This window comes from Cherax quadricarinatus, chromosome 56 (assembly GCF_038502225.1).
Source record: "Cherax quadricarinatus isolate ZL_2023a chromosome 56, ASM3850222v1, whole genome shotgun sequence".
In the NCBI taxonomy this organism is placed as follows: Eukaryota; Metazoa; Arthropoda; class Malacostraca; order Decapoda; family Parastacidae; genus Cherax; species Cherax quadricarinatus.
In genome coordinates this window covers 21,007,637-21,020,619 of record NC_091347.1, presented here as the reverse complement: position 1 = coordinate 21,020,619, position 12,983 = coordinate 21,007,637, and the positions used below count along the sequence as shown (strand labels likewise).

At 45.0% G+C, this 12,983-nt stretch overlaps 1 protein-coding gene across 3 annotated transcripts in view; it reads right to left on the bottom strand.

Annotated features, from left to right (window-relative positions):
* Nep2 (Neprilysin 2) overlaps positions 1-12,983 on the bottom strand; it is a 211,415-nt gene that overhangs the window by 122,999 nt on the left and 75,433 nt on the right. The window lies entirely within an intron of this gene.

Below are 12,983 nucleotides of genomic sequence, written 5' to 3'. Positions count from 1 at the left end.
AGACCACACTGGTTCATCCTAGACCACAATGGTCCATCATGGACCACACTGGTCCATCCTAGACCACACTGGTTCATCCTAGACCACAATGGTCCATCATGGACCACACTGGTCCATCCTAGACCACACTGGTTCATCCTAGACCACAATGGTCCATCATGGACCACACTGGTCCATCCTAGACCACACTGGTCCATCCTAGACCACACTGGCCCATCCTGGACCACACTGGTTCATCCTAGACCACACTGGTCCATCCTAGACCACACTGGCCCATCCTGGACCACACTGGTCCATCCTAGACCACACTGGTTCATCCTAGACCACAATGGTCCATCATGGACCACACTGGCCCATCCTGGACCACACTGGTCCATCATGGACCACACAAGTTTTCAGTCACACACACATAACAAGTAGCAGCTGTACTGCTGTTGTTGCTGTTATTGTTGCTGTTGTTGCTGTTATTGTTGCTGTTGTTGCTGTTATTGTTGCTGTTGTTGCTGTTATTGTTGCTGTTGTTGCTGTTATTGTTGCTGTTGTTGCTGTTATTGTTGCTGTTGTTGCTGTTATTGTTGCTGTTGTTGCTGTTATTGTTGCTGTTGTTGCTGTTATTGTTGCTGTTGTTGCTGTTATTGTTATTATTGCTGCTGCTGCTGCTACTGTTTTTATTTTAATTACTGCTGTTATTGATGCTGTGGCTGCTGTTACTACTGCTGTTATTACTGTTGTTATTGCAGCTACTACTGATGCTATCGCTGCTGTTACTGCTGTTATTGATGCTGTTATTGATGCTGTGGCTGTTGTTATTGCTGCTATTACCGATGTTATTGCTGCTGTTACTGCTGTTATTGGTGCTGTTATTGCTGCTACTACTGATGCTATCGCTGCTGTTACTGCTGTTATTGGTGCTGTTATTGCTGCTATTACTGATGCTATCGCTGCTGTTACTGCTGTTATTGGTGCTGTTATTGCTGCTATTACTGATGCTATCGCTGCTGTTACTGCTGTTATTGGTGCTGTTATTGCTGCTATTACTGATGCTATCGCTGCTGTTACTGCTGTTATTGGTGCTGTTATTGCTGCTATTACTGATGCTATCGCTGCTGTTACTGCTGTTATTGGTGCTGTTATTGCTGCTATTACTGATGCTATCGCTGCTGTTACTGCTGTTATTGGTGCTGTTATTGCTGCTATTACTGATGCTATCGCTGCTGTTACTGCTGTTATTGGTGCTGTTATTGCTGCTACTACTGATGCTATCGCTGCTGTTACTGCTGTTATTGGTGCTGTTATTGCAAGATAAGAGTGCAGAACAGCGCTACAATAGACAGCCTCTGGACAGAAGGTCAGGATAAGAGTGGACGGAAGTGGACAGAAGAATGACAGGATGTGAAGGAGGCTGTCTCAAGGACGCCACAGCTTCAGTGACAGGCATCAATGAGAGGCATCAGTGAGAGGCATCAATGAGAAGTATTAGTGAGGCATCAGCGAGAGACGTCAATGAGAGGCATCAAAGAGAGGCGTCAATGAGAATTATCAATGAGAGGCATCAGTTAGAGGCATCAGTGAGAGACATCAATGAGAGGTATCAGTGAAAAGCATCAAGAGGCATCAGTGAGGAAATCAAATGATGTATGTTGATATCAGAGTGAGAGAGAGAGAGAGAGAGAAAGAGAGAGAGAGAGAGAGAGAGAGAGAGAGAGAGAGAGAGAGAGAGAGAGAGAGAGAGAGAGAGGAGACAGGCACTGTTGCTCTCTAACAGGAAGACATCTCATGGTTGAGAGGCAGTGTGAGGCGGCAGTGTGAGGTGGCAGTGTGAGGCCGCATGTGTGAAGTGGCAGTGTGAGGTGGCAGTGTGAGGTGGCAGTGTGAGGTGGCAGTGTAAAGTGGCAGTGTGAGGTGGCAGTGTGAGGTCGCATGTGTGAGGGGGCAGTGTGAGGTGGAAGTGTGAGGTGGCAGTGTGAGGTGGCAGTGTGAGGTAGCAGTGTGAGGTGGCAGTGTGAGGCGGCAGTGTGAGGTGGCAGTTTGAGGCATGCTTCAGCGGTGGACCGAGTATGGACCATCATCACTACTACCACTATCAACACTACTACCACTGTCATCACTACTACCACTGTCAACACTGCTACCACTATCATCACTACTACCACTATCAACACTACTACCACTGTCATCACTACTACCACTGTCAACACTACTACCACTGTCAACACTACTACCACTGTCATCACTACTACCACTGTCATCACTACTACCACTGTCAACACTACTACCACTGTCATCACTACTACCACTGTCAACACAACTACCACTGTCAACACTACTACCACTGTCATCACTACTACCACTGTCAACACTACTACCACTGTCATCACTACTACCACTGTCAGCACTACTACCACTGTCAACACTACTACCACTGTCATCACTACTACCACTGTCATCACTACTACCACTGTCAACACTACTAACATTGTCAACACTACTACCACTATCATCACTACTACCACTATCAACACTACTACCACTGTCAACACTACTACCACTGTCATCACTACTACCACTGTCAACACTATTACCACTGTCATCACTACTACCACTGTCAACACTACTACCACTGTCAACACTACTACCACTGTCAACACTACTACCACTGTCATCACTACTACCACTGTCAACACAACTACCACTGTCAACACTACTACCACTGTCATCACTACTACCACTGTCAACACTACTACCACTGTCAACACTACTACCACTGTCAACACTACTACAACTGTCAACACTACTACCACTGTCATCACTACTACCACTGTCAACACTACTACCACTGTCATCACTACTACCACTGTCAGCACTACTACCACTGTCAACACTACTACCACTGTCATCACTACTACCACTGTCAACACTACTACCACTGTCATCACTACTACCACTGTCAACACTACTACCACTGTCAACACTACTACCACTATCAGCACTACTACCACTATCAACACTACTACCACTATCATCACTACTACCACTATCATCACTACTACCACTATCAACACTACTACCACTATCAACACTACTACCACTAGCATCACCACCACCACTATCATCACTACTACCACTATCATCACTACTACCACTATCATCACAACTACCACTATCATCACTACTACCACTATCATCACTAATATCACTATCAACACTACCACTATCATCACTACTACCACTATCATCACTACTACCACTATCATCACTACTACCACTATCAACACTACTACCACTATCAACACTACTACCACTAGCATCACCACCACCACTATCATCACTACTACCACTATCATCACAACTACCACTATCATCACAACTACCACTATCATCACTACTACCACTATCATCACAACTACCACTATCATCACAACTACCACTATCATCACAACTACCACTATCATCACTACTACCACTATCATCACAATTACCACTATCATCACAACTACCACTATCATCACTACTACCACTATCATCACTACTACCATTATCAACACTACTACCACTATCAACACTACTACTACTATCATCACTGCTACCACTATCATCACTACTACCACTATCATCACAACTACCACTATCATCACTACTACCACTATCATCACTACCACTATCAACACTACTACCACTATCATCACTACCACTATCATCACTACTACCACTATCATCACAACTACTACTATCATCACTACTACCACTATCATCACTACCACTATCAACACTACTACCACTATCATCACTACCACTATCATCACAACTACCACTATCATCACTACTACCACTATCATCACTACCACTATCAACACTACTACCACTATCATCACTACCACTATCATCACTACTACCACTATCATCACAACTACCACTATCATCACTACTACCACTATCATCACTACTACTATCAACACTACTACCACTATCATCACTACTACCATTATCATCACTACTACCACTATCATCACTACCACTATCAACACTACTACCACTATCATCACTACCACTATCATCACTACTACCACTATCATCACAACTACCACTATCATCACTACTACCACTATCATCACTACCACTATCAACACTACTACCACTATCATCACTACTACCATTATCATCACTACTACCACTATCAACACTACTAACACTATCATCACTACTACCACTATCATCACTACTACCACTATCAACATTACTACCACTATCATCACTATTACCACTATCATCACTACCACTATCAACACTACCACCACTATCATCACTACTACCACTATCATCACTACTATCACTACTACCACTATCAACACTACTACCACTGTAATCACTACTACCATTATCATCACTACCACTATCATCACTACCACTATCAACACTACTACCACTATCATCACTACTACCACTATCAACACTACTACCACTGTCATCACTACTACCACTATCATCACTACTACCACTATCATCACTACCACTATCAACTCTACCACCACTATCATCACTACTACCACTATCATCACTACTACCACTATCATCACTACTACCACTATCATCACTACCACTATCAACACTACCACCACTATCATCAATACTACCACTATCATCACTATCACTATCATCACTACTACCACTATCATCACTACTACCACTGTCATCACTACTACCACTATCATCACTACTACCACTATCATCACTAATATCACTATCAACACTATCACTATCAACACTACTACCACTATCATCACTACTACCACTATCATCACTACTACCACTATCAACACTACTACCACTATCAACACTACTACCACTGTCATCACTACTACCACTATCAACACTACTACCACTATCAACACTACTACCACTATCAACACTACTACCACTATCAACACTACTACCACTATCAACACTACTACCACTATCATCACTACTACCACTATCATCACTAATATCACTATCAACACTATCACTATCAATACTACTACCACTATTATCACTACTACCACTATCAACACTACTACCACTATTATCACTACCACTATCAACACTACTACCACTATCAACACTACTACCAATGTCATCACTAGTACCACTATCAACACTACTACCACTATCAACACTACTACCACTATCAACACTACTACCACTATCAACACTACTACCACTATCAACACTACTACCACTATCATCACTACTACCACTATCAACACTACTACCACTATCATCACTACCACTATCATCACTACTACCACTATCAACACTACTACCACTATTATCACTACCACTATCAACACTACTACCACTATCAACACTACTACCACTATCAACACTACTACCACTATCAACACTACTACCACTATCAACACTACTACCACTATCAACAATACTTCCACTATCATCACTACTACCACTATCATCACTACTACCACTATCATCACTACTACCACTATCATCACTACTACCACTATCATCACTACTACCACTGTCATCACTACTACCACTATCATCACTACTACCACTGTCATCACTACTACCACTATCATCACTACTACCACTATCATCACTACTACCACTGTCATCACTACTACCACTATCATCACTACTACCACTATCATCACTACTACCACTGTCATCACTACTACCACTATCATCACTACTACCACTGTCATCACTACTACCACTATCATCACTACTACCACTATCATCACTACTACCACTGTCATCACTACTACCACTATCATCACTACTACCACTGTCATCACTACTACCACTGTCATCACTACTACCACTATCATCACTACTACCACTATCATCACTACTACCACTATCATCACTACTACCACTATCATCACTACTACCACTATCATCACTACTACCACTATCAACACTACTACCACTATCATCACTACTACCACTGTTATCACTACCACTACACTACTAAGACGTGTGCCTGGGGTTCGAGTCACCGCTCCTCCCGAATAACTGGTTGTCCATAATGATCGGTCCCATCTGATGTTTTCCAAGTGAAGACTTGCCTAACAGCTTTCTCTAACTGTGTCATCGCCAGAATACTTCTCGCAATATGACACCAAGCACAACTCTACACTCGGAGGGGCACGGGCTTAACTCCTGGGAGATTCATAGGGGAGTTAAATAGGTACCTTGTACCTTGTCCTGACAGTTAAAGTACCGTGTTGTCCTGGCAGTTAAATAGGTACCTTGTTGTCCTGGCAGTTAACTAGGCGCCGTGTTGTCCTGGCAGTTAACTAATTATCTTGTCCTGGCAGTTAAATAGGTACCTTGTTGTCCTGGCAGTTAATTAGGCGCCGTGTTGTCCTGGCAGTTAAATAATTATTTTGTTGTCCTGGCAGTTAAATAGGTACCTTGTTGTCCTGGCAGTTAAATAGGCACCTTGTTGTCCTGGCAGTTGCATAAGTATCTTGTTGTCCTGGCAGTTAAATAGGCACCTTATTGTCCTGGCAACAAAATAGGTACCTTGTTGTCCTGGCATTTAAATAGGTATTTTGTTGTCCTGCAGTTAAATAGGTACCTTTTCGTTCTGGCAGTTAAACAGGTGCCGTGTTGTCCCAGCAGTTAAATAGGTACCTTGTTGTCCTGGCAGTTAAATAAGTACCTTGTTATACTGACAGTTAAATAGGTAACCCGTGTTAGGAAGGTGTCACTGTCCATCATTATATAACACCTAGACTATACACCAGCTCTCACTACCTACACTGTATTTATCATCACTATTCTACGCAACACCATCCACATGTCTACACTCGCATACAACGAAGTAACTACCTCACTAACTTATAATATAACTTAGCACTATTCTACATATTACGTTCTTCACTAAGTTCCTGCCTAATTATATTACATAACATTCACTAATATACGGGTAATCTCGGTGAACTTACCTATATTTCGCAAGACAACTTGATATTGCAGTATAATGGTAAGTGAACTTGTCCCTAGTAAGTAAAACCTTTGTGAGGTTTAGTTGACAAGTATCCGATACCAATAAGTCATGTCTTACCTGAATAATAAGAGAAGTGGAGAAGTGAGGTTCTCTGAGGAATATCACAGAGTGTATAGGAGTGTAAATGATCGTCGTAGTGAGCTGAGAGAATCATGCTCACCCTACTCCTGGTAGCGCAGTTCGACACCCCGTCGTCGTGAGGTGTATCGCGTTGACGACTCTCATCACAACGGTAACTTAAGGGTTGTCGCGCATCTGCAAGACCACCGGCGTGATTTGCGGGACTAGTTATTGGATGCCAGAAGAGGCATTACTAGTGCCGGTACCGAGGATGAGGTGCTAAACTGGCATAGTTAGGAAGTGCAAGCTGTGTGTAGGGACATCCCTAATGCAGGTCCACTGCCCCACAAGCTAGGGGTTCACAGCAGACTGGAGGACCGCCGTCCACAGTCCCGGGACACAATGTTGAATCGTCTGGGAGACAGGAACAACATCTACCGTCCCGATAACTACGATTACCCGGTACACAAAAGAGTCATGACCTGCAGAAGGAAGCTACGTCAAGCCATGCGTCCCTACCACAAGAACTATGTCTTTTCTGCCAGCTAGGTCTCACCTCCCTCCGGCGACAGGTCTGGTGGAGAAACCTACAGGTCTCCCGATCAGGTCTCTGACCCAGAGACCTGCCTATAACCCACCACAACGCAGGAGGAGGAGTACGGCTTGTTCGTACAGAACATACCGTACACGTGCTCGCGTCACGAGATTGTACGTCGGTTCTCCAAGGCCGGCGGCATGACCGAGTTGGTCATGCCCGCTGGACCACAGGGCAATGCTGGTTACGCATTTGTTAAGTATAAAAATGAATATTTTCGCGACTTGGCCATGAAGAACGACGGGGCCGGCGTGGGAAGCAAGGGACGGAAGTATCTACACCTGCGTGTTGAATTATTAAGACCAAGAGGGGTACTCAAGGAGGACTTGAGCGCCGAGGCTGCAAAAATCAAAGTGGTATCACAGCAACCCCAAATATCTGTTACAAGCATACTGCAGCGCCTCCGGAAGGAACCTCGGGACAAGAAACAAGTGAGATTCAACTTCCCCGAGGGAACTATCGTCAAGGAACTGGAGCAGTACAGAAAACCGTACTGGGAGACGGGACGACCACTCTCAGCGACCAAGAAAAAGAAATCCTGAGCAGGAAAATGGTTTAGTGTTGGTTTGACGTTAGTTGTGTGTGTAAAGAATGGTGATTAGCGGTGTTGCAGTGGTTGTTGATGACCAGACTGGTACCCTAGTAAAGAAATATTTATTGAAATGGTGTGTGTGGTGGAGCACTGGTGCTCTCCTTATATTACTTTCTGTACTTTCTGTATATTTCTTGTCTTCAATCCGTCTGAAGATGATTGTTAATTATATCTGAGATACCCCTCAAGGAAGGTCCCTTGACGCTGGTGAGGGGCTCTTGATCCAGGGAATTAGATCTGTGATCCAGTTCCCTGAATTGAGACTAAATGCCTTCCACCCCCCCTCCCATACACAGGTGCTATATAATCCCTATGGGTTTAGCGCTCCCCATGATAATAACAATAATAATATATCCGAAAATTGATGTAACGCTTGTGAAGTGTGTGGCAGAGTGGATGTAGAGTTTAGAGTGTGTAGTCAAGATTATACAGTTCTGCTACAGCCTAGTATGTAACTGAGACGCTGTCTGCATACAAACACTGTCATGCTGAGACAGTCTGTATACAAACACTGTCATGCTGAGACAGTCTGTATACAAACACTGTCATGCTGAGACAGTCTGTTCACAAACACTATCATGCTGAGACAGTCTGTTTACAAACACTATCATGCTGAGACAGTCTGTATATAAACACTATCATGCTGAGACAGTCTGTATACAAACACTGTCATGCTGAGACAGTCTGTATACAAACACTGTCATGCTGAGACAGTCTGTATACAAACACTGTCATGCTGAGACAGTCTGTATACAAACACTGTCATGCTGAGACAGTCTGTATACAAACACTGTCATGCTGAGACAGTCTGTATACAAACACTATCATGCTGAGACAGTCTGCATACAAACACTGTCATGCTGAGACAGTCTGTATACAAACACTGTCATGCTGAGACAGTCTGTATACAAACACTGTCATGCTGAGACAGTCTGCTTACAAAGTGAAGATTGAGACACTTATGCAACATATGGGAATCTTTATTCAGGAAACGTTTCGCCACACAGTGACTTCATCAGTCCAATACAAAGTAGAAAGGCGTAAGGAGAGGAGGAGTTTGAGGTAATCAGTCCCTCAGAGTGGAGTCGATGTGTTTAGTCCATCAATCTTGTAGAATGTAAAGCACAGGGCCGTAGACGTGGCTTATATACTGTAGTGAGGTGAGGTGAAGCAGGATGAGGTGGGGTCATAGTGGTACCATCCACTAGTCGAAGTAGGTCTTCGTCCAAAGGTTGAACAAGTGTTGAAGAATACTTTGTAACAAGATCCCATGATTTACAAACACTGTCATGCTGAGACAGTCTGCTTACAAACACTGTATCATGCTGAGACAGTCTGTATATAAACACTATCATGCTGAGACAGTCTCAGCATGATACAGTGTTTGTAAGCAGACTGTCTCAGCATGACAGTGTTTGTAAATCATGGGATCTTGTTACAAAGTATTCTTCAACACTTGTTCAACCTTTGGACGAAGACCTACTTCGACTAGTGGATGGTACCACTATGACCCCACCTCATCCTGCTTCACCTCACCTCACTACAGTATATAAGCCACGTCTACGGCTTATATACTGTATATAAACACTATCATGCTGAGACAGTCTGTATGTAAACACTGTATCATGCTGAGACAGTCTGTATATAAACACTATCATGCTGAGACAGTCTGTATGTAAACACTATCATGCTGAGACAGTCTGTATGTAAACACTGTATCATGCTGAGACAGTCTGTATATCAACACTCATGCTGAGACAGTCTGTATATAAACACTGTATCATGCTGAGACAGTCTGTATACAAACGCTATAATGCTGACACAGTCTTCAGTCTTTAAACTATATCGGTACTGCAACTAGACAGCTTAAACGGACCAGTTAAAGTAACCTAAATCTGACCGGCTAAGAGATGGCTGCAGGGGAGACATGACATCAACGTACAAGATACTAGAATGACTGGCCAGGGGCTAGCCAGGGAACACTCATGACTTTGGAACAATGGTACATTCATGATACTACTCAACCAAAGTCATGTCAGGAAAATGTCAAACTTGTGCAAGTTGGAGGTGGCTGAGCAAGTGTGAAGCGACAACATATACACAGCTTGAAGAATAGGTATAATAGACAGCACAAGAATAATTTTTACAGTATATTAGACGTGGGAAAGTGAGAGACATTGACAACAAATGGGAAGACATCAGGGAAGTACAAGGAGCGTTGTACACACGATAATGTACATTGTAAGGTGTGTATCTGTCAGTGTATATACGCTGAGAGTTTAATTTTAATGCTGCAGGTACTATGGTATAAGTATTCTTGACTGGTGGTGTACAAAAGACGTGCTGCAGACTTAATGACCCTCGTGTAGTAGATAGACTTTTAACCTCATTAAGTAACCCACCCTGCCAGTGTTGCCAGGTACCTTGTATGTAGTGATACAAGATGTGTGGCTGTAAATTATGGGTTTAGGTGGGTTAAATATTCAGAACTTCGAGTAATTCGAGCAGATCTTTGAGAGACAACGAACCTGTCACAGGTAATTGAGTTGAAGAGGTCAAATTTAAGGTTGATAATGACAAGGGTTGAAAGTCAAGACTTTCCAGTACCCTCTACTCGATACCTACTGTATGTGTTGATACATAGTATGTATGTTTTGATACAGTATATATGTTTTGATACAGTGTGTATGTTTTGATACAGTGTGTATGTTTTGATACAGTGTGTATGTTTTGATACACAGTGTTTATGTACTGATACATGCACTGTATATGTTACACTCTACATGTATTACAGGGTCTTGCGTCTGGAAAGTTCCTCTAAGAGAGGCATCAAAGCTATAGAATAATTGTTGGGATCTTAGGCACAACTTTATCAGCAAGAAGATTGAAAAAAACTGTACGGTGTAGCAACTCTGTGTCTGTGTATCGTGGCATTGTGGGTAGTTAGTGTCATGGTTGTTTTATAGGCGTAAAATGATCACGTATCCCATTTTTTTACGATACAGAAAACGTGTGTTGGAGTTAATTGTGGCGTGTGCGTGCGGTGCCTCGACCCCCGGGGCAGGAAGACTAGCAACCACACACACACTCTCTCTGCCAGAGTGACTGACATCACTTCAGGTTTTGTAATGACGAGATATTGGTAAGTCTTGAGTGGTGTGTGTGTGTGTGTGTACTTCCTGCTTATTACTAGTGACAGACACACACACACACAGTAGTGACCAGTGAAGAGGCGGGCTCCAGGAGATTTAACTCGACCCCTGCAACCACAAATAGGTGAGTACACACACACATACACTTCACACCTTGCCACTCTCCCTGCCACCCTCTCTGCCACTCTCCCTGCCACTCTCCCTGCCATTCTCCCTGCCACTCTACCACTCTCCCTGCCATCCTCCCTGCCACCCTCTCTGCCACTCTCCCTGCCACTCTCCCTGCCATTCTCCCTGCCACTCTACTACTCTCCCTGCCATCCTCCCTGCCACCCTCTCTGCCACTCTCCCTGCCACTCTCCCTGCCATTCTCCCTGCCATCCTCCTTGCCACCCTCTCTGCCACTGTCCCTGCCACTGTCCCTGCCCTTCTCCCTGCCACTCTCCCTGCCACCCTCCCTGCCACTCTCCTTGCCACTCTCCTTGCTACTCTCCCTGCCACTCTCCCTGCCACTCTCCCTGCCACTCTACCTGCCACCCTCCCTGCCACTCTACCACTCTCCCTGCCACTCTCCCTTCCTCTCTCCCTGCCACTCTACCACTCTCCCTGCCACTCTCCCTGCCACTCTACCACTCTCCCTGCCACTCTCCCTGCCACTCTCCCTGCCACTCTCCCTACCACTCTCCCTGCCACTCTACCACTCTCCCTGCCACTCTCCCTGCCACTCTCCCTGCCACTCTCCCTGCCACTCTCCCTGCCACTCTACCACTCTCCCTGCCACTCTCCCTGCCACTCTCCCTGCCACTCTCCCTGCCACTCTCCCTGCCACTCTCCCTGCCACTCTCCCTGCCACTCTCCCTACCACTCTCCCTGCCACTCTCCCTGCCACTCTCCCTGCCACTCTACCACTCTCCCTGCCACTCTCCCTGCCACTCTACCACTCTCCCTGCCACTCTCCCTGCCACTCTACCACTCTCCCTGCCACTCTCCCTGCCACTCTACCTCCCTGCCACTCTCCCTGCCACTCTACCACTCTACCTCTCCCTGCCACTCTACCACTCTCCCTGCCACTCTCCCTGCCACTCTCCCTGCCACTCTCCCTACCACTCTCCCTGCCACTCTCCCTGCCACTCTCCCTGCCACTCTACCACTCTCCCTGCCACTCTCCCTGCCACTCTACCACTCTCCCTGCCACTCTCCCTGCCACTCTACCACTCTCCCTGCCACTCTCCCTGCCACTCTACCACTCTCCCTGCCACTCTCCCTGCCACTCTACCACTCTCCCTGCCACTCTCCTTGCCACTCTCCCTGCCACTCTCCTTGCCACTCTCCCTGCCACTCTCCCTGCCACTCTACCACTCTCCCTGCCTCGCTCACTAACCAACTTAATTACCTCTCAACAACACATCAATTTCTCTCTCTCTCTCTCTCTCTCTCTCTCTCTCTCTCTCTCTCTCTCTCTCTCTCTCTCTCCTCTCTCTCTCTCTCTCACACACACACACACATATTCGTTTGTGAACTTTAAACATATACTGTAACACAGAGAGAAAAGATTCATGACAGCTTTGA